Source organism: Periplaneta americana, chromosome 13, assembly GCF_040183065.1.
Source record: "Periplaneta americana isolate PAMFEO1 chromosome 13, P.americana_PAMFEO1_priV1, whole genome shotgun sequence".
Taxonomy (NCBI): domain Eukaryota; kingdom Metazoa; phylum Arthropoda; class Insecta; order Blattodea; family Blattidae; genus Periplaneta; species Periplaneta americana.
The window spans coordinates 27,415,836-27,429,797 of record NC_091129.1 but is presented as its reverse complement, the minus strand read 5'-3'; the positions used below and the strand labels follow the sequence as shown (position 1 = coordinate 27,429,797).

The 13,962-nt window shown below is 34.6% G+C and overlaps 1 protein-coding gene across 9 annotated transcripts in view; it reads left to right on the top strand.

Annotated features, from left to right (window-relative positions):
* Window positions 1-13,962, top strand: part of sand (sandman) — a 1,680,707-nt gene that overhangs the window by 1,295,812 nt on the left and 370,933 nt on the right. The gene's annotated exons all lie outside the window — the stretch shown is intronic.

Sequence of the window (13,962 nt, the reverse complement as noted above, 5' to 3'; positions counted from 1 at the left end):
TGGAAGATAAGGTACGTCCATTATATTTTTTGTTTAGTTTGATTAAAATGTACCAATATTTAACGTACATAGTCATTTTTTTATAATTTTAAGTCCATATTTAATTCCATATTTTGGTAAAAATCCATATTTAATTCCATATTTTGGTAAAAATAACTACATATATATTTACATATTTCATATATTTTTAGTCCATATAAATCCGTTCCCTGATTATAACTTTTTTGTTTGGATAGGTATTGGAATTTTTTTAGCATTATGTTAGAACGAGAGGCTAACATGAATGTGGAGATTTGGTGCATGTAACTACGTACATTATGGTACAAGATACATGTGACGTCATCAATTTTCTTTTTTCTTCTGTGGGATTGCCAAATCTTGAACCAACAGCGCAGTGTCTTCAAGGCAGCAACGAGGATTGGAATAAATTGGCCAATAAACTAGAGAGACATCATAAAAGAGCATTTGAGGTCATTTTTGCACTATATTAACGCTATAAACTTTGAATAATTGTAAATATAGGTCTCAGTTTTGTAACATGCATATACACACTCAATAAGTAAAATATTATAATCACTATAATTTTACTTACTTACTTATTACTTACTTACTTATTTACTTACTTACTTACTTACTTACTGGCTTTTAAGGAACCCGGAGGTTCATTGCCGCCCTCACATAAGCCCGCCATTGGTCCCTATCCTGAGCAAGATTAATCCATTCTCTATTATCATATCCCACTTCCCTCAAATCCATTTCAATATTATCTTCCCATCTGCGTCTCCGCCTCCCTAGAGGTTTTTTTCCCTCCGGCCTCCCAACTAACACTCTATATGCATTTCTGGATTCGCATAATTACTAAAAGTGTATATATGTAAATAGTGTAAATAGAACTAGTTTCATTAACTGAAAGATAGTGATGTGAACATTCAACAGTGAATGACATAATGAATATCAACAAAATCACGAAACAGTGAAGCAAAAGACAATGGAACACCAATGAACACATAAGCGATAAACAAGTTTCAATAAACCATGTGATATCACTATACGTTATGGGACATGGTGAATATTAAACGAAATTAAAAAAAAATCATCAATCTTTTAAATAACGCTACATACTTCAATCATGTTACATTGATTACACTCATTAAGACGAGTTCAAAAATATCACAATGTCACCTTCCTAATCAAGAACAACAACAAAACGAAAAGAAAAACGTATTTCGAATGTAATAATGTTATTCTTTGAGAGTCACAGAAGATGTTCGAAATGGTGACCATTCATATTAATGCACATTCGAAAGCGTTTCGCGAAAGACCGTGTGACTGCCCGGCATGTCGAATGCGTTGCTGCATATCGTTTGGTGTTTTCAGAATGTTCTGGTACACACTGTCCTTTACTGTTCCCCACAGGAAGAAGTCGAGCGGCGACAGGTCCGGAGAACGTGTAGGCCACTCTATTTTGATTGTGGCGTCGACAGTTGTGGTTTATTTACATGTTAAGACAGCATACATACAACATACGACGTGTACGGTCGTCAGTCGTCTTTCGTTTTGTGTAAGTTAATGCACAAGATGAATGGGACACCGCAAAAAATGGCACATTATGATGGCATTCATTTTGCATTTCGTTGTTGGTTGGATTGGGAAGGTGACACTGTGATACATTTTTGAACTCGTCTTAATGTGTGTAATGAATGTAACATGATTAAAGTATGCAGTGCTTTTTGAAAAATTGATGACGTTACGGGTACCTTTTTCCATAATGTAGTTACATGCACCAAATCTCCACACTCATGTTAGTCTTTCGTTCTAACACAAATCTCAAATACAATAATTCTAATACCTATTCAAACAAAAAATTATAATAGGTGCACAAAATAAATGGAACACCCTGTATACAGGATGAATCGTAAGTAATGTTATTAATTTCAGGGATTATTCTTTGAAATATTTCAAGCAAAATGTTGAATACAATATTGCTTGTTTTTGCTTCCTTTCAGAGATAAAGTTTGTTGTATATTAAACATTTCATAGCGTGTTTTGGGAAAATCATTGCTTTAATTTCCAGTATGCTCATTCAATTTAAAAGAGCAGTATATAATTATAGTAAATTATTGAAAGAGTTTTAGTTTTGTCCTTTATGTACAGAAATATCATCCAAATAAATGTAACTCGTAGTTCTGAAAAGAATTTTAAAATATTATATTTGTTCTGATAAAATTTCTGCACGTTTAAAGGACAAAACTTTTTTTCATCCACTTATTATCATAATTAGGCTTCGTAATTTAGCTACCTATACGCAGGAATGAAGTTGCTTGATTCGAAGTATATGTGACGTCAGAACGCAGGTATAGGTATGTATGTTAGTACACAAAATAGTTATGCACGCTCTACCTTTCGCTATAAGAAGTCGAAGCCGGGACTCATTCATAGTGAGTAACCTTATCCATCACTGCTCTTACTAGTCGTAATATTTAAATAGCTATATCTTTGTTGCTGATTGAAGGTTCATTGCAAAGGTAAAATACCTTAGGTAAAACGCTCAAGCGTGTAATATTATAGGGCATAGTTGAGGAGATTTGAACTAACATTTTCACTGTCAATATAGACAACATTACATATACATTGTGTTAAATAAACCTAAAAGTGTCAAAAAACAGTGCTGAAAGATACTGCAATTATATCAAATGGCACGAAAGTGTGTTGAATATAATCCAAAATAACCAGTACCATGAAAATCTGAAAATTATTATGATATTAATTTGACGTCGAGCGTAGATTTGTGTAGCCTACCATGATGTTCAGTGCCAACATGCCAATTAATAAATTTAAAAAATCTACATTTCAGGGTATTTCTGGAAAAAATATATAGTAAATTAGTGGGTTTTCAGTGATGAGCGACATATGCAATATCCTAATGAAACATTAAAAATATCAGACAATAAGAATTCTTCTACTAAATCATGCACCAATAACGTCATGTGTTATTGAAAGAATTTCTTGCAATATAAAATCATTTCAAGTGACATCCGCATATGTTCAAGTTTCGTAACTTACGAATGCACGTTATTATTCACTGCAAAGATCACGACGAAAATGAATTTACAGCTCAAGCATGAATTTACCGGTAGGCCTGTAGCTTCGGAATGTCGGGAGTTGACTGTACTCCACGAACGCGAAGCGAAGACCTGTTTGTTTATATCCTTATCTGTTGCATCACCTGTGTTAGGCGTACTATATACCCAATGTGTCTTTAACTTCAGTCTTTAGGTAGCTGGAATACGAAGCCTAATCATAATACACTGCTCCCTTAAATTGAATGAGCAAATTGGGAATTAAATCGTGGACTTTCTCAAAGTACGCTATGAAATGTTTCGTATAAAACAATTTTTATGTCTGAAGGGAAGCAAAACTGAGTAAAATTGCATCAATCTCCCGAGTCCTGAGACATTTGTTGTTTTTAGTTCGATATAATTCTACACTTCAAAAAGAAAGTCACTGTCGTAACGGAAAATGCTGAAAAAATTCTGCAGGCTACAGTTAGGGCATGGAGGATTTAGCAAAGGACTGTTTCCAGAACATGGGAGGAGTGATATTAGGAGGAAGAAGAATAAAATGCTGATATGGCGTTGTTAGCAAAACAGGAAATTATACTGAAGGATATCCTACTGGAGCTAAATGACAGCTGTGAGCAGTATGGAATGAAGATAAATGCAAATAAGATGAAGAGCATGGTCATAGGTGGAAAAATACAGAAGATAAACTTGCGAATTGTAAATGAGGCACTAGAGCAAGTGGACAGCTTGAAATACTTGGGGTGTACTATAAGCAATAACATGAGCTGCTGCCAGGAAGTCAAAAAGAGAATAGCAATGGCAAAGGAAGCTTTTAATAGAAAAAGGAGCATCTTCTGCGGACCTCTGGTAAAAGAAGTAAGGAAGAGACTAGTGATGTGCTTTGTATGGAATGTGGCATTGTATGGGGCAGAAACATGGACATTACGACGAAGTGAAGAGAAGCGAATAGAAGCATTCGTAATGTGGATATTGAGAAGAATGGAACGTGTGAAGTGGACAGAAAGAGTAAGAAATTAAGCTATATTGGAAAAAGTGGGTGAAGAAAGAATGATGCTGAAACTGATCAGGAAGAAGAAAAGGACTTGATTAGGTCACTGACTGAGAAGAAACTGCCTACTGAAGGATCCACTGGAAGGAATGGTGAACGGGAGATGACTTCGGGATAGAAGAAGATATCAGATTAAAGACGACATCAAGATATATGGATCATATGAGGAAACGAAAAGGAAGGCAGAAAATAGAAAAGATTGGAGAAAGCTGGGTTTGCAGTGAAGGACCTGCCCTTGGGCAGAACACTAAATGAAATGATTGACTTACGGTTCATTCTGTATGAATGTGTGCGTGCGTATGTATGTATGTATGTATGTATGTATGTATGTATGTATGTATTTGAATGAACAGTCGCCTCCAGTAGTCTAGGGATAAAGCGCTCTCCTCTAGACCCAAGGGTTGTAGATTCAAAACCGGCTGGGTTTCCTTGAATTTACCTGTGGAGTAACGGTCAGCGCGGCTGGCCGCGAAACCAGGTGGGCCGGGTTCGAATCCCGGTCGGGGCAAGTTTCCTGGTTGAGGTTTTTTCCGGGGTTTTCCCTCAACCCTATACGAGCAAATGCTAGGTAACTTTCGGTGCTGGACCCCGGACTCATTTCACCGGCATTATCATCTTCCTTTCATTCAGACGCTAAATAACCTAGATGTTGATACAGCGTCGTAAAATAGCCCAATAAAATAAATAAATTCCTTGAATTTTCAGGACACAAAAAATCCGGAGCGCATTTTCTCCAGGAGGAACTTTAAGCCGTCTGTTCCGCGCCTTGAACACTTCTTCTCTATATTAAGCCTCGAATAAATTTCTCATCTCTCGCATCCTGCTAATACCTTAGTTGCATACTATGTGGCGTTTAAGGCGATGAGCTTACCACTTGTTCCTCTGCCAGCTATCGGAAAATAAGTCTTACTAAATTTTTTATAGGTACTGAATCTTCCTTTATAGTGTGCATATGACCTGAATCCGGACCTATGGGTTAAATGAATGATTTTGTATAAATTCTTGTAGTACAAAGTATAAAGTAATGATTTTTGTTCTTATATAGATGGACGTGTTAGAGGTTAAATATGTAAAAGCGTATAAAGATAAGGTTAGAGTAGGTAATGGTGGCTAGAGGGGAGGTTAGAGACGACACTTTGCACGCCCGCCATACTGTATGCACTCCGAAATTATGAGTAAATGAGGATATGATGTACCACTTCATCGGCCGCATGTGACCCCTCACTCGCTCACACAACAGGGGATTCCCTAACCCCCCCCCCTCTAAGTTCATATCGCCAAGGTGACCAAGCAACGCAAGATCAATTCCAACGGCCCTTCCTAGATGTTGAAACGCCCTTGGAAATGCTCTTAAGGAATGAATCCTGGCAGCGATATTGCGAAAGACTGGGAACCCAGGAACGGTTGCGGAGAGGACGTCCCCTTCGTAAGCGGAAGAAAGACATGCGACTTAATCTGAATATGTCTATTGAATGAGATAACGACTATGAATGATATGAATTTTAATTTTTATTTATAATAATAATAATAATAATAATAATAATAATAATAATGATTTATTTTAGCTGGCAGAGTTAAGGCCGTAAGGCCTTCTCTTCCACTCAACCAGCAGTAGACGAGAGGGGAAGAAAATGGACCGTGACAATGAAAATTCCAACCTGGAATTTGCCCAAGTAACTGTGGAAAGCCACGAAAAAACCGCAATAAGATTGGCCGTTCCGGGAATCGAGCCACGGACCTCCCGAATGCGAGTGCCATTTGGAACGCATGACCCAACTCGCTCGGTAACGGCGTATAAAATATATATTACTGAAATAAAAGAAATTCATATTCTTTGGTTTTATTCTTGTAGCCTAGTATAAAATAGAAAAGTTATTTTCTTGCTTTGGTATTGCCTTGTCATTCCGTCAAACAACTCTGCCACCTGTGGCAGTGGACGTGAGGTTATTCTGGGTCAACTCGAGGTTAGTCCACCTCTGAACCGCACAGGCGTTGTCCTCGCGTCCGCTTGTACGGATTCCCAGCAACCCCACTGCGATGAGAAGGCAAAAATTACAGACGTGCGTAATGGGCTGAATAAAGAATTTAGAGCAGCGCAGGTAGTCAGTTGGTAGCCTGATTGGATATTCGTTCCTCTGTGCGACAGCGTACAGGGTGACCAAAAATTTTGTATCAGATAGTTGAAAATGTTGTTATATCAGTGTTATATCGCACATTTAATTTTTTATGTTCGACCATGCCGAAATGTACTAATTATACACCTGGTAGCAGTCCTTTAATGCATGTCATTAAAGTACACCTACTCATTAAAGTACAGGTGTTCAGCCAATGACAAGTCAGCTTATAGGTGTTCAGCCAATGACAAGTCAGCTTTGTACCGTTATAAAACCGCAAGTATCGATTATTCTCGGATATGCAATCGAAAGTGAATTAGCGAAAAGTCACGGAGGCTGAAATCCAATACTGTCGCAGAAGGTTATGTTCTGTTACTATAATAATTAGTGTTAATTGTAAATAATATTCAAATAAATTCAATTTGTCATTTCGTTTTTCAATGTCGAATTCAATAATCAAAGTTATACCACGTTTAACGGAATTACACAAGGTCAATGACATTATTGTTCCTCGGAAAAAATCAATACTTTTGCGTCTGCGCACATCTCACAATTCACGACCTAGAACAAGGTCACTTCCGATCTTGTCAGATACAAATAAAATGTATACATCTGAATACCGGTAATTTCAAGTTAGAAATATGGTCGAGCATAAAAAGTCGTATGAAACCCGCATATAATGGTAATTAAGAAGCTCGTATGAAAATTATGAAACTCGCTTGCGCTCGTTTCATAAACATCCATACTCGCTTTCTTAATTACTATCATTATAGGCTCGTTGCAGAATGTACTATTATTTTATACTGCTTTGTGAATTCATGAGCATTACGGAATGACGAATCCCAAAACAAGTTTGAAAGGAAAATTCCAAATTCAAATATTCATTCAAAAGAACGTTTCGCTGGTTGTCACTTGTAGGGTTCCCATTCGTCCCGTTTTTCCCTGGACAGTCCCGTTTTCTGATCATATGTTCCGATGTCCTAACGTTTTTTCAAATTTCCCGCTTTTGAATAGCCTTCCTAAAAATGGATTACGAAAGTTGTTCTCTTTTGAATAAGTAGCGTCCACATCTGCGGAGTAACGGTCAGCGCGTCTAGCCGCGAAACCAGGTGGCCCGGGTTCGAATCCCGGTCGGAACAAGTTGCCTGGTTGAGGTTTTTTCCGGGGTTTTACCTCAACCCAATACGAGCAAATGCTGGGTAACTTTCGGTGCTGGAGACCCCGGACTTAATTCACCGGCATTATCACCTTCATTTCATTCAGACTCTAAATAACCTAGATGTTGATACAGCGTCGTAAAATAACCCAATACAATTAAAAAAAACTAAATTGAATAAGTAGCAATCCTGGTGACTAATTCATAGAACATTATTTGTATTGCAATGTTGGTGATACTTAGAACGATGCTATTTTCTTCTGTCTCCATGCTTATGTTGGCAGTATTAGTTATAATTTCCGTTTCCGATTACATTCAGTATCGTAGCACAGTCTAGTATATAATAATAATAATAATAATAATAATAATAATTTATTTGGACGATCATAATAATGGTACACTTTTGTTTCGCACTCCCGATGAAGCAAAAGCTTGTGGCCGGGAGTGGAGTTTACATCGAATAATGAAAAAGTAATATTATAAGTTTAAGCCTACACTAAAATAATTATTTAATTGTTTAATTTAAATAATCAAATAACTGTAAGCAAAAGTAAAGTGATGAATATCAAAATAATAATACAAGAAAGAATAATATAAGAAATACAATGAAATTATATCAAATATATGTAAGCAAAAGAAAATGATGAATATCAAAATAACAATACAAGAAATACAATGAAATTATATCAGGTAAAACATAGAACATTCGATTAACTAGAAAGTACCGTACAAATAATAAAATGAAATGAAAAATATTAAATAATACAATTGTAAAATAAATACAAAATATTTTTCGATAATAATGGAGTAATAATTATATATATATATATATATATATATATATATATATATATATATATATATATATATATATATATAAATGATATTTTAGTTTTAATTGATATACAGTCCTGAAACACAATACGTAGTAAATATGCATCCATAGATAGTTGCTAACCACTAGGATCGCTAATATGGCCTCATTACAGACAATGCGAAATAGTACCGGCACAGTCTATTGTTCCTAGCACCCTCACAACTCAAGCTTCGTGACTGTATATACTAGACTGTGATCATAACATCATGCCGAAACGATAGCATCAGAAGAGAATTCCCATTCGTCAAAGGTGCGGGTGAAAATGTGGAATATACGTTGTGCAATTCTAGATTTTGCATTTCACTTGATGGTCAGTCCGATAGTCATAAATCTGAGAAATACTTAAATGCATCTTAAATTCTTATCTTCACTCTTGTTTACAGTACTTTACCTACCATCAAGTTTTATTTTAATAATAATAATAGTAATAATAATAATAATAATAATAATAATAATAATAATAATAATAATAATAATAATAATAATAATAATAATACTTTGAAGGGTTTCCGAATGGGCATTAAAATGTATTTTTATAATTAGAATAAAATGCGATTGTGACATACGTAGTGGAGTTATTAAAAAATTGCAGTTTTTTTTAAGTAAAAAACTTGAAATGTCCCAGTTTTTTTTAATTACATTATGGGAACCCTACACTTATGTTAGGCGATATATTCCCTTGTATGCGTATGATTTGTGTGCGTCTGAAATTTGGCTTAGTAAAGCGAAAACTTTCCTACGTCAGTATTCTGTTTGTTGTCATATTAAAGGCTGCGACACAATTTCATTAAAAATAATAATTTTCTTCAGAATCTGAATTTTAGATTCATATTAATTAGGAGCGAATATATAAACATATGGCAGTTTTTCTCCCAAAATAATTATTTATTAAATTTTTAATTGGTTATTTTATGACGATGTATCAACTGTCATGGTTATCTAGCTCTGAGTAACATGAAGATGATAATTCCGGCGAAAAGAGTCGGGGTCCAGCGTCGAAGTTGCTCTTAAGGGTTGAAGGAAAGCCCCGGAAAAACCTCAAGAATATAACTTGTCCCAACCAGTATTTGAACTAGGGTCCGCTCGTTTCACGGCCATCCATGGTGACCGTTACTCCACAGCGTTAGAAGAAAATGATTATTATGATAATGGAAATGTAAAATAGTGTCCATTTAAGCAACGTAATGAAGTGCTTTGGGTATGAAAATCTATTAATTATGGACGATACTTCTGAAATTTTTACTGGGCCACCTGTGATTGAAGACATTTTTCTTGAGAAATATTATTATTATTATTATTATTATTATTATTATTATTATTATTATTATTATTATTATTATTGTTATCCAAATATTGAAACCCTATTTTACCTTTGGTATATTAGGGTTGTAGTTTGTTACATGTGAAATACATTATGTAGTGATAATACACAATTTTAAAGAATTAATAGTAGGTGTGAATCATAGTTACAATATAAATACACTAATTAAGAGACAGTAAACAATACTAAATACGTTATGCAATAATTACTTTCAGTTAAAACAAAATGAAATAAAATTAGAAATTATAATCGAAGGTGTAGAGAAATTGCAAGATTATTACATTAATTTGTGATCTTATACATAATTTTAAGCAATATTAATGAGATAATGCACAGAATTGGCGTAGTTACAAATAAAACACCTATTATATAGTTGGTTTGCGATAGTAAAGAAAAAATAAAAACAAAATTACTTATGGTTACAAACTATATACCTGTCATCAAATACTCAACAATAGTAAAATCTATAATACAAACATAGTTATTGTTGTCATTACTATTATTATGTCCCAAAGATAGACACCTTGTTTTACATAGTGCATTAGGATTTTATAACATCATTAATTTATATACAATTAACAGCTACAGTCTTGCGTGGATGTGGTGTATAAACTCTGTGAATTGTTTGTAACAACATTTTTTTCTAAGAAAATGGTAAAGGGGTGTGGAGTAATTTAAATTGCAGTCCGAGATATGATATCTTAAAAAGTGTCTTTTCCTTTCGAACACTGGACAGTGAAAAATCAAATGTTCAACAGTCTGATTCTCTTTGCATATGCACAGAGATTATTCTGCACTTTTGATCCTAAATCTTTCAAAGTAGGAACCGAATTTTCCATGGCCGGTCATAAATTGGGTGTAAAAGAAGTCGGTTGAGAACTGACTGCAACATAGTCTGTCTTGTACATTGGGAAAGAATAATTTCTTGGTCACAGAGCCTTTAACACTAGAGTTCCAGTATGTATTCCACTTGAGTGTAGTTGTGTGCTTGATCTTCTGCTTGATGTACGAAATAGGAGAGGTGGAATATTTATATTCTGAGTTGGTTGAGGCCGCTTGCTTCGCTAATGTATCCGCTCTTTCGTTTCCTTCAGTACCTGTGTGGCCGCGCACCCACATTAAGCAAATACGACCTTCAAATTTAAGTATTAGGGATCTAATTTCGACGGTTATAGAATGCAAGTTGTATTTATCGTCAATGGTTTGTAAGGCAGATTGAGAGTCGCTGTGAATACATGAGTCAATCCCGTTGGTAATGCTCCATTTCACTGCTTGCAAGATGGCAAAGAGTTCTGCTTGGAACACGGGTCTTGAGAAATATTAGGCCAACGTAATCTATGGTACAGGACACACAGTGATTTAGGAAAAATAACCACACATAATGAAGCTTTAATGTCTTGCTGGATTTGTAATAATCTATTTTGGTAGTTTTTCCAGAAATTTCTAAATATGTTCGGTATGCCAATTATAACAATTTTACTATTTTCGAAGTAAATTAATCTCTTATCGTTGATTAAAATTGTATGCACCATTTTTTTAATTACGAGTACAATGGTACAGTATTCCCTCGTTACATGGTTCAGAATAGGATTATATCGAATACCTGTACTGAACTGCCATCCGCTCGGCGGGAGACCCATGGACAGGGAGCTTGAACTCAGCTAATCTGTGCCTCTGTTCAGAGTAGTCACTGCATGAACCATGGTGAACACGTTGCCAACGTCTCTCACACCAGAATATTAACAAATTTAAGCATGCATTATTATTTAATTTTACGAAAACACACACAAGTATTTATTTATTTAAACTAATTTTAACTCTTTGCTTGATTAATCTTGCCCGATGGCGGGCTTATGTGAGGGCGGCAATGAACCTGCGGGTTCCTTAAAATCCATTTGTAAGTAAGTCGTAAGTAAGTAAATTTTAACTCTTTGCTAGATATACCTATTCATGCAATTGTTTTCGTAATTTTACTAAAGATATAAACGGTATAACGCAAATAAAATCAGGAAAGAAGTATTTTTTTCTGGGAAAATTTTTGACCCTATGTTGTATGAATATTTGTTGACCCTGTAGAGCGTCGTAGAAGACTGTGAAAAGGACGGTACTTAAACCCCTTACACTCTGTATAAGTGTGAAAAAATTAAGACATCAATTGTTATGCTAGAAGAAATACATGCACAGTTTTAGAATAAATATAAAGAAAATTGAGGAGTTGAGAAATTTTCAGTGATTTTCACGTAATGAAGAAGAAATTCAAAGTTTCTCGAAGTGTGTGTATAATTGGACATAACTGAAGAGAGATGAATTGAGAATCTCCATTCCTGAAACATTATCTGTGTAGTATATGAATTTTTTTTCTCGTGTACCTCAGTACAGCTTATTAATAATTTAAATATTTATAAGATTTTGTGTACTTCGGCGTTGTAAGTAAATAAATTATTGCAACACATATGTTACTCTATAAATGGATGGTGTAGTCTGAATTTATTGATTTTCTTAATATAATAAAATATTGTGCATTATTTTTTTAATTCCCATAAGTCACGAACTTTTTACCTTGTATAGCATAAAATTTAATATTATAATATATACAGGTCAATGGCACGCTCCCGTGACTTTTCACTCAAAATTTAACTTTCTGAAGCATAAAGTTTTACAGATACATCCTAGTTTATAAATTCTGTTTTATTCGTTTTCCCATATGTTTACAATCCTTGCCAACATATCGCCCTACAATCTCGCTAACTTTTCAACAAAAAGTAGCTAAATCTCTCCAAAGTTTGTTAAAAAGTACCGAGAAATGTAGCTAAAATTTAATAATAAATATCACTAAATAAAAATAAGAAAAACATACATATGCGGAGAAAAATATAATTTCCTCGTCGTCATCCTCTTCTGCGGAGTCTGATTGTATTGTTGACGGCTGTGATGTTGAGGTGGAAGTTGTAGGAACAGCTGATTGTGAATACACTGCACTTGATCCAATCATTGACACTATACATTCTGGCAAATAGTAAGTGTGGAAATTTTCACCCGAACGTTTGATCACAATTTGTTTTTGTGAAATCTAATACTTTTTAAATTACATTATGCAACGAGCCTATAATGATAGTAATTAAGAATCGAGTATGGATATTTATGAAACGAGCGCAAGCGAGTTTCATAATTTTCATACGAGCTTCTTAATTACCATTATAGGCGAGTTTCATACGACTTTTTATGCTCGACCATATTTCTAACTTGAAATTACCGGTATTCAGATGTATACATTTAATTTGTATCTGACAAGATCGGAAGTGACCTTGTTCTAGGTCGTGAATTGTGAGATGTGGGCAGACGCGAAAGTATTGATTTTTTCCGAGGAACAATAATGTCATTGACCTTGATGTATAATCCCTTTAAACTTGATAATATTATAATATTATAACCTTGAATATTGAATTCGACATTGAAAAACGAGATGACAAATTGAATTTATTTGAATATTATTTACAATTAATTCTAATTATTATAGTAACAGAACATAACCTTCTGCGACAGTATTGGATTTCCAGCCTCCGTGACTTTTCGCTAATTCTCTTTCGATTGCATATCCGAGAATAATCGATACTTGCGGTTTTATAACGGTACAAAGCTGACTTGTCATTGGCTTAACACATGTAAGCTGAGTTATCATTGGCTGAACACCTGTACCCGTGAGAATCATTGAATCAGCATCTTTCACCGTGATCACTGATCATAAATATATGAGATGAGGGCTTTCACGTATGAACCATTAGACTACTCAGTCTTGCACCCATGCCTCTTCTAAAACTAAAAATTGCATGACTTCAGTTGAATGTTTTAACTTGAAAGAACAAATGGGAAGAATATAAAAATCAGCAGAAAAGTCGCTAATCGTATTTTACAAAATTTGTCGCCGAGACTGATTCAACATTCCCTAGATTTAGCGACTTATCTCCAAATATAGCAACACTGAATCCTTGACTTAGAAGGTATGAGAATTTTCCCGTTCCATGTAATTCACAGTAGATTGAGTTCTTAACGTAACGATTTCACTATAAATATGAATGTACAGAATTTGCTCGCGTGTATTAGTTAGAACTTTTGTATTTTTCTATTTATAATACAGCTTCTTTCAAATTTTTTGGAGCAGCAAGAAGTAATTTCTTCTTTTCCAGTAAACAACCATTGGAACATTCAAAAAAGTATTTTCTATCGCACTTATCTTCTGTCATATTAACTTGATTTAAGTGATTTTCTGTTTTACCCTTACGATCATTTCATAAAACGTGGCTACCCAGTACCTAAACGTTCAGTGCTTTATAATATTATGCGAAATTTCCAGATTATCTTACTT